The 11,685-nt window shown below is 32.5% G+C and overlaps 2 long non-coding RNA genes and 1 pseudogene across 15 annotated transcripts; 2 read left to right on the forward strand and 1 right to left on the reverse strand.

Annotated features, from left to right (window-relative positions):
• LOC145092980 (uncharacterized) lies at positions 1-3,412 on the forward strand. 13 transcript variants are annotated; one of them, XR_013702709.1, is made up of 8 exons: positions 1-668; positions 1,049-1,128; positions 1,380-1,438; positions 1,587-1,645; positions 1,727-2,513; positions 2,643-2,741; positions 2,910-2,994; positions 3,133-3,412. It is a non-coding gene; the product is annotated as an uncharacterized LOC145092980 (long non-coding RNA). The 13 variants fall into 13 exon arrangements; XR_013702699.1 differs by lacking the exon at positions 1,049-1,128 and having other exon boundaries at positions 2-668; positions 1,727-2,171; positions 2,366-2,513; XR_013702698.1 differs by lacking the exon at positions 1,049-1,128 and having other exon boundaries at positions 2-668; positions 1,727-1,799; positions 1,877-2,513.
• LOC145095578 (protein FREE1-like) lies at positions 3,130-5,648 on the reverse strand (annotated as a pseudogene). The gene is made up of 9 exons (XR_013703712.1): positions 5,064-5,648; positions 4,893-4,978; positions 4,665-4,796; positions 4,467-4,577; positions 4,304-4,369; positions 4,096-4,206; positions 3,908-4,003; positions 3,731-3,817; positions 3,130-3,630 (listed from the first exon to the last, which is right to left on the reverse strand). The product of XR_013703712.1 is annotated as a protein FREE1-like (transcript).
• Positions 5,649-10,767: 5,119 nt separating this feature from the next.
• On the forward strand, positions 10,768-11,685 carry LOC145094607 (uncharacterized). Its single transcript, XR_013703431.1, has 3 exons — positions 10,768-10,943; positions 11,018-11,197; positions 11,314-11,685. It is a non-coding gene; the product is annotated as an uncharacterized LOC145094607 (long non-coding RNA).

Here is an 11,685-nt window from a genome sequence, read left to right on the forward strand (position 1 = left end):
TCATTGGTTGATTTTAAATTTTTCTTTTCTTCTAGTTGCCTCTGTCTCGACTGTCTACGTGATTTTCTTTTAAGCCTTCCACCGCCTTACCCATCCCAGATGTGCCAATAGGAATTGGATTGCTGTCCACCGATTCTTCTTGTTGCCTAATACTTTTCTCCACCGCCTCTCCTCATCGTCTACTTCAATGGATCTTTCTGTAATACAAATCAACCCCCACCGACCGACGATTACTCACGCCACCAGTATTTTGCATCGTCTGCACAGCTGAAAATCGAGGGCTTTTTGCAGACCTATTTTGCGAATAAGACGTCGTCGGACCCCAGTCGCTTACCTCCGCTAGCTTACACTGTCAGACTGCCACTTCTATTTCCTCGACACCTCAACATTCCTGCTCCACCGTTTCCTTTATCTCTACTTCTACAGATTCCCACCGCCTCTATTTCTTTAAAGGAGGCTAATCTCCCTTCTTTTGTTCTGATCCAGTCACGCTAAGCAGCGGCGGTCGCAGTCGGATATGGACAATGTTTGCTTTCGTCTCCATCATCTACCTATCGCCTTCGCCATCGGAATAAAAAACATGATATACAGCCAACCCTGTTTTCGTTTCTTCATCGGCTTCAGGCTAACGGACTCCTTCTTTCCTCTATTCACCGCTGGTCTATGCGGTATGGGCGTTTCCTTTAAATTCTTCTATATTTTCGTGTTTTATATAGTTTTACTATAAGTTTTTTCATTGTTTTTTCCCTTTACGTTGGTAGGTTTAGAAGTATATCATAAATGGTGACATCACTTGTGGTGGAATTGAAAAAATTCTGATTTGCATACCAAGTGTTTGTTAATATGTCTCAATGAATTTCAGTAATATGTTACAATGTGGTCGAAAACCATCATGTTTTATCTTCGTTTCTCTCTAACTGAATTACTTTTTTCATGTAACCTTGTGTTTGTTTCTTCCAATTCAGTTTATTTTACTTTGCTCGGTGTAAACATTGATCTCAATAGTGGTGAAATTGACTTTGTTTGATCTTCCTGCTGCATTCAAAAGTATAATAATCTTGGCTGCTAAAACGAGTGCACACACTCTTTGGTTTTTTTCTGCAAACTGTCGTGTTCTTTATGGAACTGGTAACTATTTTCTATATTCTTCTTTTAGTAATTAATTTATAATTTAATTGATTTTAACCAACAATTAAGGAGTTTTTGTTGGAATTTTGGGTTTACATGTACTCAATTTATGATTTATGTATCTCTCCGGGCATGAACACCATTTATTTGATGAAAAAGGATATTAAAAGTACAAACACAATGCTTATATTTTCGACGTTTTTTTAAAAAAAATTATTTATTGTCTTAACGTTTTTGTTCATTTACTGCAGGAACTGGAAAGAGAATTGATGTTTATTATGCTACAGTTGGTCCACTTGACCATAATACGGTACCATTGTTAAGTCAAAAGAATATATGCATACTATTATTATTATTATTATGGGAAAACTTAAAGTACAAACACAATGCTTATATTTTCGACCTTTTTTTAAAAAAAAAATCTTTATTGGCTTAACATTTTTGTTCATTTACTGCAGAAACTGAAAAGAGAATTGATGTTTATTAAGCTACAGTTGGTCCAGTTGATTATAATAAGGTACCATTCTTAAGTCTATATATATGTTTTAATTATGATTTTTTCTGATTCCTTAGTTTTTATATATCATATCCATTACAGACAAGTAATATTCAATACTTAAAGTTGTATATAATATATTATGCTCATTCCAGCTGCATATGTCACAGTTAAGGTACAATTTACTTCCTTTTCTTCTATTTTGTGTGATTTTTTTTTGTATTAATTATTTAATTATTCATAATTCTATAGGCAGTAATAACTCTTGGAGAATTACAGTCAATTGGAGATTTGGAGACCTATATGACATCCATTCAATAGTAACATTGTTTCTCATTGGAATTGCATCTGTTACCCATACACTTATAACCAAAAAGAAAGAATCATAATAATTTGATGATAAAGTTTCAAACCAACCCCTCTCAAGCATCCAACTCTGTACAAAATTACAAATTTACCCTCCAATTGCACCTGGGGTTTTGTTGGGATTCAATGGTTGGTGCTTCAGATGTTGGAGAGGCGCAAACAGATATAGAAGGGTAAAACGGTAAAAAGTTTAAGATGGAGCTTACTCCTTTATGTTAATAATCCTGGTAGAAAGAGAATCCTGTAAGAGATGGATTCTATTTTATGAAATGTGATCAAGGGTTCAAAGATGAAATTTTGATATATAATGAGTTAATTAATTATATCCAGAATGTTTAAGGTCTGTTAATAAAAAAAATCTTATTAATGTTACAGGAGTCTGAGGTTAAAGGGAAACCTCGCATTGGAACAAGTGGAAGGAAGTGAATAATGTTTTTTTCTATTTCTAGATTGTAAATGTAAGGAGGTAAATCAGTTTGTGCAGTTTTGCATCGATTCTTAGACCCATGTAGTAGAAAATGAGGTTTGGCTTTTTTTTTTTTCTTTCCTAATATTTGTGTTCAATTGGTTTTTTGATTATGCTTTTGACTGTTTGTGATTTTTTAATTTGTGATTTCTCAATTTTCGTTTTTCCTGAATATGTGTTCTTCAGAAGCAAGCTATTGACAGTTAACTGAGATAAAGAAGCAAGACTTAGAGTTCCAGACAAGAATATTGAAGAATGCAACTCTTCACAACGACTGAAAGCAAGGTATTCATTTCCATCTTTTTTTTAATATCTTTTTTAGTACTAGAAGTTGTTGAAATTGTTTTTTGATTATCAATGTTTGAATTTTTGTTTTGACAACAATCAAACATAATTCATGCATTGATTTAAGATTGATCTATCATAGTTACATTACTTTCTTTGATCAACCAGAGTTATCTTTCCAGACTGGATTCAGTAGTTTTCTAGACACGATTATGGATGAGCCAAAATTAGTGATGATTTTACCTTTTCTCAGGTAACTTATCTCCAATTTATCTGAATTAGCATTTAGCTTCATATCATTTTTTTTTTTTTTATTTTCTACAACCACTTCTTTGTCTTTTAACTTCATATATAATATTTCCTTATTACGTCCTTTTTGGTTGTATGACAGTGCAGAAGCACTTACAGAGAAGAAGAGATTGCCTGAAAAGGAGTTAAAGTGTTTCTTTATTAAAAATACAAATTGGATTCATTCCTAAAGCCTCCAAACATCCCTGAGATGTCAGTCATAACAAATTAATCCATTATTTCATTATTTCCATTCATGTATCATGACATTTTGATTTGACCTTCTTTTTTTTGGAATTTTGACTTTGATGACTCAGTTTATTAATGGAGGAAATAGATGTTGGATGGAAAGAAATGGAAATGTACTACCATGATTTGTTTAATTCGATACATCTGTACCTGTGTTTTTTTCTTTGGCGTATCCAATCCCGCAAATCGGGTTCTTCCCTAGTTATAACCAATTTATAAAGTCTAATTTTCTATCACCACCAACAACAAATATTAAAAAAAAAAATGATCAATCATCAACGTGCATTCACAAGGAAAGGATGCTGACACACACTGCATTCTAGGTTTTTGAACCCGTAATCGGAACCTCAACCTAAAAACAAAATAAAATTCCAAATATTTATTTTTACATAAACACAAAGAAAAAACAAAAACAAAAACAAAAATATATTTTCAAATAGAATTTAACAAACCTGCAAATGCACTGTGCAAGTTGGACATTCAACCTCTTTCACATTGGATTTTGATTCTGTAATTCTAACCTTCTTTTCCATCTCCTCCTGTCATCCACCAAACAAAACTTTATAATTATTTATATTACTAAATAATTAATAAAATTACACAAGTATTTAATTTAATTTAATTAGCACCTCAAGTTTTTTTGCAAGATCTTCATGCCTATTAAACCCAGAAGAACCTCTACCTGCCACCTCATTCACATGACTCAGCCTCTGAGTCACTTCAGCCTATAAAAAAAATTAATGGGTAGAAAATCAAAATTTATATATACATTATTATAATTTTTTATTTTTTATTTTTTAAATTATGCATTGCATACCATGCATTGGTCACAAACTCGAACTTGTTGAGCATTTTCCTCTGTTGTAAGAGCAATTCTACCTTGAGTACACTTATCACAAAAAATATCACCACAATTTCTACAGTGATGCTACAAAGCAAAAGCGAAAACAAAACAATAAATAAATAAATAATCCTCATTAAGAATTAAGAATTGAAATTAAACAAACAGAAAAGACGAGACTAACCCTTCGCACAAAAGCTCCAAAATATGTTTTACAAGTTGTGCATTTAGTAGATGCTTCATCTGGAACCTACATACAAAATCAGATTCAATTCACATATTTTTATTTGACACCATTAATAGAATTCCAATACAATTCAGATTTAAGAAGATTAATAGAAACTAACCCAGTGATCTCTTTCTTCATTTCCAGGCTTCATCAAGTTGTTCCAATCAGGGAAGACTTTCTTCTTTTCAGTTGGTTGTTTAGAGATTGATACTTCTTCCATCTCCTTGAGCTGAATCAATAAAAGAAGAACCATGAGTATGCAAGAAAAAAGTTTATGAATCATAGAGAATATGGAAGCATAGTAGTACTCCAGAACCTGAATGCTTGCAGCAGCTACCATGTCAAGGATATTAGTTGTGGTATAACTGTTTGACTTTAGTCTAACACGTCTTGCATCAACATCAATGGAACTTTTGGTCCAGAAAGCAAATACATTTGAATCAATTACCTATAAGGAAAGAAAGAATTCAGAGTCATATTTCAGAGATTTTAAACTTTAACAAGATATTAATATAGGTTTTATAGTTTGATGCAAGATACTTACCTCCCATCTTGTTACATCTCAAGGGAATAGAGTTTCAGTGTTCGATTTGTTGCAGGATCAAGTATCCGAATACCATCTAAACCAATCTGCAGTTGAATTTCTTTAAATCCTAAGTATTCATATACCAAAATTTTGATATAAACAAGAATTTGTGAGATGTATAGAACGAACCTGACATAGCACATCCATGTCTCCCTGAATTCCACCCCCTTCAGAGAGAAGAATAACAGGGTATTTCTGCACTCCGCTTTTCACATCTTCATTCACATGGACTTTTGGTGTAGCTTTTACAATCTTCGCATCATCCAATGACGAAATTGAACTCCTCTGCGTATTCCCGCCATCAGTACCAAAAGTTATAGGTCTTCCGTAATCATCAAATGTTAGTGCAGGCAACCTAGAAGACGATTGATCTTTCCTGCCGTTGTTACCTCCATTGTAAGCATAGATACCTTCAATTACTTTGTCATTTTCCAGTGTCTCGATTACAATCTGCTCAGTCTTGCCACCATCAGGAACACCGATAGGTCTCCCATAATCATCAAACCTAACCGCCGGCGCCTTAGAGGACCCAGCTTGCTTACCGCAATTTCCTCCGGTGTACGCATACACACTGTCGTCAACTGTAGCACCTCCGAACTCCACAGCCGCCTGATTCTGATTCTGATCATACGATTGGTGGTAATACCAAGAAGGTATCGAGCTCGGATCGTAACTAGGATTACTCGAATCAGAAACGTTCCATTCTGATGATCGTTAGGGTAGTAAGTAGAGGGGTGATTAGTGGATTAATCGGGAGAATGGTAAATTGAAGGATGTGGAGGGGCTGATGCGTTGGTTGTAGAAGGGAAATGATCGAATGGAGGATTAGGAGTAGGGTTTTGGGCATCAGATTGGTCGTAACGGGGTGTTTGGTTTAGTAAAATCTTTTTGGAAAAGTTATAAAAATTTAGGTTTTTCAGATTTTTTTTTTTCTTTGCAAAATTCAAAGGTAGCTTTTAAAAGTCTTTTGCCAAACATCTTTTACCTATGATTTTTTTTCTAAAGGGACTTTTGGTCATTCAAAAGCTAAGCCAAACACCTCCGTAATACGATAATAATGAAGGATAATTCATCTCTTTTTGGTGATGCATGTTTTAGATTAGGGCTTTGTTAGATCAAAATTTAGGGTTTAGATGGATCAAGAATGTAGATATAGATTGAATCTTTGATATGGCGTGTGATGAAGACCGATTGTTATTTGTTGCGGAAGGAACACAAAGAAGGTAGAGAGAAAGTGTGGGTGTGGTTTACCCGCCAAAGATCGTTATCACATACGGGTCGGGTCCAACAAAGATATTTTATTACAGCAAATTATATTTTTGTCTTTTAGTTTTGTATGGTGATAACTAAGTTATAAATAAAAAAAGTTGATCGGTTTCATTTTAGTTTTGTTAAATAAATAAATCCTTTTATTATTTCGGTTTTCTTATAAATAATTGGTCTAGTTATTATGAGGGATGGAGTAGATGTTTATCTTATCAAAAAATTTAACTATTCTAATATAAAGACCATTTGATGTAAAATGAAGAAACACAATTTTGAATATATTTTCAGATCAAATTCTCTCCAAGTCTCAATTAATCTTTCTGTATAGTTTTAGTTTAGTTTTATTGATATTGTTTTATTTACATTGAATTTATAACATGTTGTCAGTATAATAACTCTAAGCAAAACGATTAAACAAATAGAAATCATATATATCTTAATCAAAATATGCATTACTTCCGAACTAAATGCATCTCTCTTCGCTGCAGAGCAAAATAATGAGTTCTTAATGAAACAATCATCAATCTCGTCCAACAGAAAGAGAAACACTTCTCGAAGCAAATGCAACCCACGAATGGTCCTAAAAATAATATATGTGAATAAAGACGTGGCTATAAAAGATGTATCAACTTTGATCCTTATTATTTTAGTCGAAAACAAAGTTATGATCAAAAGCATAATCCCAGTCATGAAAAAGGTAATTCTCATAACTTTGGTCTTGGCTAGAAAAAGTAATAATTACAATTTCCTACTAAGAAATAATGCTCAGTCACAAGAAAAAGCCAAAATGCAAAGAGATGATTTGTAATATTATATGATTGTGATGGTTCTTGTTATAGATGTGACAGTATAAATTATTTCTTAACGACATGTCTAACACCTACACATCTTTATCAACTTAATTAGGAATCCCTTAAAGGAAAAAAAAAATAAACCTTATTGATAATGGCGAGTTTGAAAACACTAAATGCTCGAGATTTTTGCAATGACATGGAAGCCTCAGCATAAGATTTCTATTGTTATTGTAAATAAATATATATATATATATATATATATATATATATATATATATATATATATATATATATATATATATATATATATATAGAGAGAGAGAGAGAGAGAGAGAGAGAGAGAAAATGACAAAAATAGCCAATTACACTAATTGCATTACAAAAATAGCCAAAAAAAATCGGGATTACAAAAATAGCCACCCATTTCGCAGATGAGAAGGCCCCATCTGCGAAATGGGCATCTCATCTGCGAAAGTACAAGTGTCTGAAGCACAGTTGTGCTTCAGGCACTTGTACTTTCGCAGATGAGATGCCCATTTCGCAGATGGGGCCTTCTCATCTGCGAAATGGGTGATTTTTAGGTATAAAAACGTTTTTTTTTTTTTTTCATTTTCACCATTCTCTACACAAAAACTCTCTCTAACTTTGGGCTTCTCTCGGAATTTTGGCTAGTTTTTGAAGAAAATGGAAGATTATGTCAACAATCCCGCAAATATGGTTAGATTTTAACTCTTTTAATGTTTAAAGTTTTTTTTTTTTTATCAATTTTTGTATTATTTAGTGTTAAAAAATGGTAATTTTGTTGTGTTTGATTGATAGTTTTAGTATATTTTTAGTATACTTGAAGTTTAAATGCAAGTAGAGACAAGTAGAGACTGCGTAGATAATGTTTACAATTTGTTATTTTTGTAGTTTTTTTAGTTGTTGTATAACCTGAAATCTTGTAAGTTTTTTTAGTAGAAACTGCAAAATAGTTGTTTGTATATATATTTGTCATATAACATTTGTATAAGTTGAAAATTTGTCGTATATATATTGTTAGAAATTGTTTTTATTTGTCGTATAAGTTGAAAATTTTGTATAAAGTAGTCGTATAACTTGCAAAATTGTTAGTTTGGTTGTCGTTTTATTTTTAAATTTTTTTGTTTATATGGTTATATAATGTTAGTTTTAATTAGAAAGATAAAAATTGTTTATATATTTATCGTTTAAGTTGAAAATTTGTTTAAGTTGAAAATATGTTTAAGTTGAAAATATTTATATATGATATTGTTTTCTATCGTAAATATATTTGTTGTATAACTTGGAAAATTGTTTATATATGTGTATGTTATTGTTTTTTATCGGGGAAATATATATATATATTAGTAATTAAGAAAGTATTTGCAGTTCGTAATCATATATTTAAAAAAAAATATATTTTTTAGTTATCTAATTTGTTTTTGTGTTTTTTTTTGCAGCATGATTTTAGTTTAATGAATACGAAAGCCTTTGCGAACCTAAAAGGCTCTGGCGGTAACATATGGGAAGTCTTTGAAGTTTTAGATGATGCCCGACGTGCTATTTTCAGAAATACCGTCTTTGGCTATTTTATTGATGTCCCTCGTTTACAAGGGGACGCTTTATTGTTTCATAAAATGTTCCTTCATCAGATCCGGCCGGACCCTGTTTTATCTCCAGATGGAATAAAACGTTTATATTTTCGAGTAGGCAATACCAAAATGGTTTATGGGCCGGAAGAGTTTTGTTTGATTACCGGCTTCAATTTTGGGGAGTATCCAAAAAACATTGGGAGAAAAGGGTCGGAAAAATTAATAAGCAGTAAAAAAAGATGTTTACTGCGTGAACGGCTATTTCCGGACCATACTAATAGTTCGGTGAAAATCGGCGACCTGAAAAGTTTAATTTTAAATCAAACATTCTTAGCACTTGACGACCTTGATGCAGTTAGAGTATGTTTGATATACATTTTGTGTGAAGGTTTTTTGGGCAAAGAAGTTAACGATCGGGTGCCACAAGATTGGTTTTTTTTGGCTGAGAATTTGGATCTCTGGAATAGGTATATTTTCTTTACGTTAAAAGTTCTATTTTATTAAAGTTATAATTTATATAATAATCAATTTTGTTTTTTTTTTTGTTTTGTTAGCTTCTCTTGGGGTAGCTATCTATGGGATTTTACTTTTGTTGACCTTGAGGATACGTGGAATAAGATACATCATTATTTATCACTTCCTCAGCGTGGTCAAACTTTAAAGTATTCCGTCTTAGGATTTACGGCTCCAATTAGGGTATAAAAATTTTCTTATATTTAAATTGTTTTATTGTTATATTTTTTATTTTAATTTTAACTTTTATTACTGTTATTGTACAAAATTGTAGATATGGATATATGAGATGATTCCGGCTGTTCGTGCATGTGGATTTGCATTGAGAAAAAATAAAGACTTGCCTCGGATGAAAAGATGGAGCGGAACAAAAAAATTGAAATGGGTTGACATGAACAAGATTTGGTCAAAGATGCAGGTTTAAAAATATTTCGTTTATTATTAATAAAGTTGATTATTATAGTTTTATATGCATTTTTAATATGTTTAATTTTTTAGGAGGGGCTACCACCAAGACAAAACATGTTACCGGGTGATGGTGAGATGACATCTTTTTATTATATGTCATTTCAAGAGTATGTATATGGTGAAGGGAAAGCAGTTCCATCCCCAGTACGGGACCATTTTAGGAGACAAGACGAATCTTCGTCTAGTATGTCGTCCAGTGGTCGCTCTCATGGTAGAGGTCGGGGCAGTGGGAAACACAAGCTAGACGAGTTGTTGAAACGGGTACATGCACTGGAGCAGCATGTGTTTATGAATGAACAAAAACCTACAGAGGTTTTTTTTGAAGAAGTGAATAATGAACAATTTTGGAACGACATTATTTTTGAGGATCCGACAGTGTCACAAAGAAATTATGATGAACAGGTTAGTTATACGCTACATTATTTATTAAATTTTATTAACATATATGAATACCTGTGTTCATATTTTATATTTGAAAATATAGGTTGTGCAAGATGAAGTGATGAATAAAAACAATACAACTCAAAATGTTTTTGGTGATACTCAAGACGACAAGGTTGTTATAGATGTTACCTTTACGATTTTAATAATTACTTTTTAATAAAGTGTATTTTGTTATTAAGTAAAAAGTTATATTTTTAATGTAGGTGTTGGAGGAGAGTACTCAGTATGCGGGGAACAAATTTGATGATGATGTGTGTGATGTAAACGATTATAGTGAAGTTAAAGAGGTTATTATATAGTTACATTAATATTAATATTTTGTTTATTTAGATATTATTGCTTATTAAATTATGTGTATTTCGTTATTAAGTATAAAGTATTATCTTTAATGTAGGAGTGGGAGGAGAGAAATGACAATGCAGGGAACAAATTTGATGATGATGTGCCGGATGAAGACGAACTTATAATAATGGGAAATGTAGATTATTTTCATGATGATGATGATGACAAAGAAGTTACACCCGATAAACGTAGGAGTCGAAAACCATCACAATTTTTATGCACTCCTTACACCGAGGTATTCGTTTTATTTATAAACTGTTGATTTTATGTTTATGTGAATTATCTGAAAGATATACATTTAAACATTTGAATATTGTTTTTAGTTGCACACGACACCGAAACAAAAAAAAAGAACAAAAAAGAAGGTTGGTATGAAATCAACAAGCCCCGTTCCTCCTCCAGTTTTTGGTGTTGCTCATGACTTCTCCAGGTTGCGCCTGCAACCTTACGTAGCAGGCGGTGAGGATGTCATCCAAAATTATGTATTGCATTCATACGATGTGCAGCATCGTTTGTTTAATTTCGTGTTAGATAGAGATTTTTGGAGCTCATTGTTTGGGCATACACACGACGGATGGTTGGAGTCAGCGGTAAATAAATTGTTAATTAATTCTTTTAAAAGTTAATTGTTTTTTAGTCAATAACAAAAGTATCATGTGTGCAGCATATAACCATTTGGTACCGACTTTTGATGGAGAGACGGTTTGAGAGCGACCGACATACAATAATGCCTCCAAATTTTTTTGTTTCTCATGCTTTGGAAGAAGGACAGGACTGGAGGGCGTTTATGGCTGGTATTGCTACATACCCTAACTTCATGGTTGCTTGGTGGGATGTTGATACGGTAAAGTTAATAGTTTATATTGAAAATAATATCGTTTTTTTGTTATGTTTTTGTATTGTGATGTTTTTGTATTATGATGTAAATAAACATAATTTTATTCTCTGATCCTTATACAGGTCTTATTGCCGATTCATTCATCCCCTAATCATTGGCTATTTGGGGAACTACGATTAGCGTCAATGGAAGTGCATATTTATGACAGTCTTGGTAGAGGTGCTTATGAAAAATTCCAATCCGAAGGAATCTTTTCCAAATTTGAAAGTCGGGTGGCAAATTATTTGGACAAGATTAAGTATTGGGCGCGGAGGAACATCCCAAGGATTCCATTGAATATGCAATTCATTTATGAAGAAAACGTTCCCCAACAAAGTAGTCATTTGGGAGATTGCGGTGTTTTTCTTTGTATGTTTATGGAGCAATTGGTTTCAGGTCAACCAATACGTGTTCTTATTGACCCAAAGAACGCAGCTTTACAGTTCCGTCTCCGG

This window comes from Lactuca serriola, chromosome 3 (genome assembly GCF_051521515.1).
Source record: "Lactuca serriola cultivar US96UC23 chromosome 3, Lser_US96UC23_V15, whole genome shotgun sequence".
In the NCBI taxonomy this organism is placed as follows: domain Eukaryota; kingdom Viridiplantae; phylum Streptophyta; class Magnoliopsida; order Asterales; family Asteraceae; genus Lactuca; species Lactuca serriola.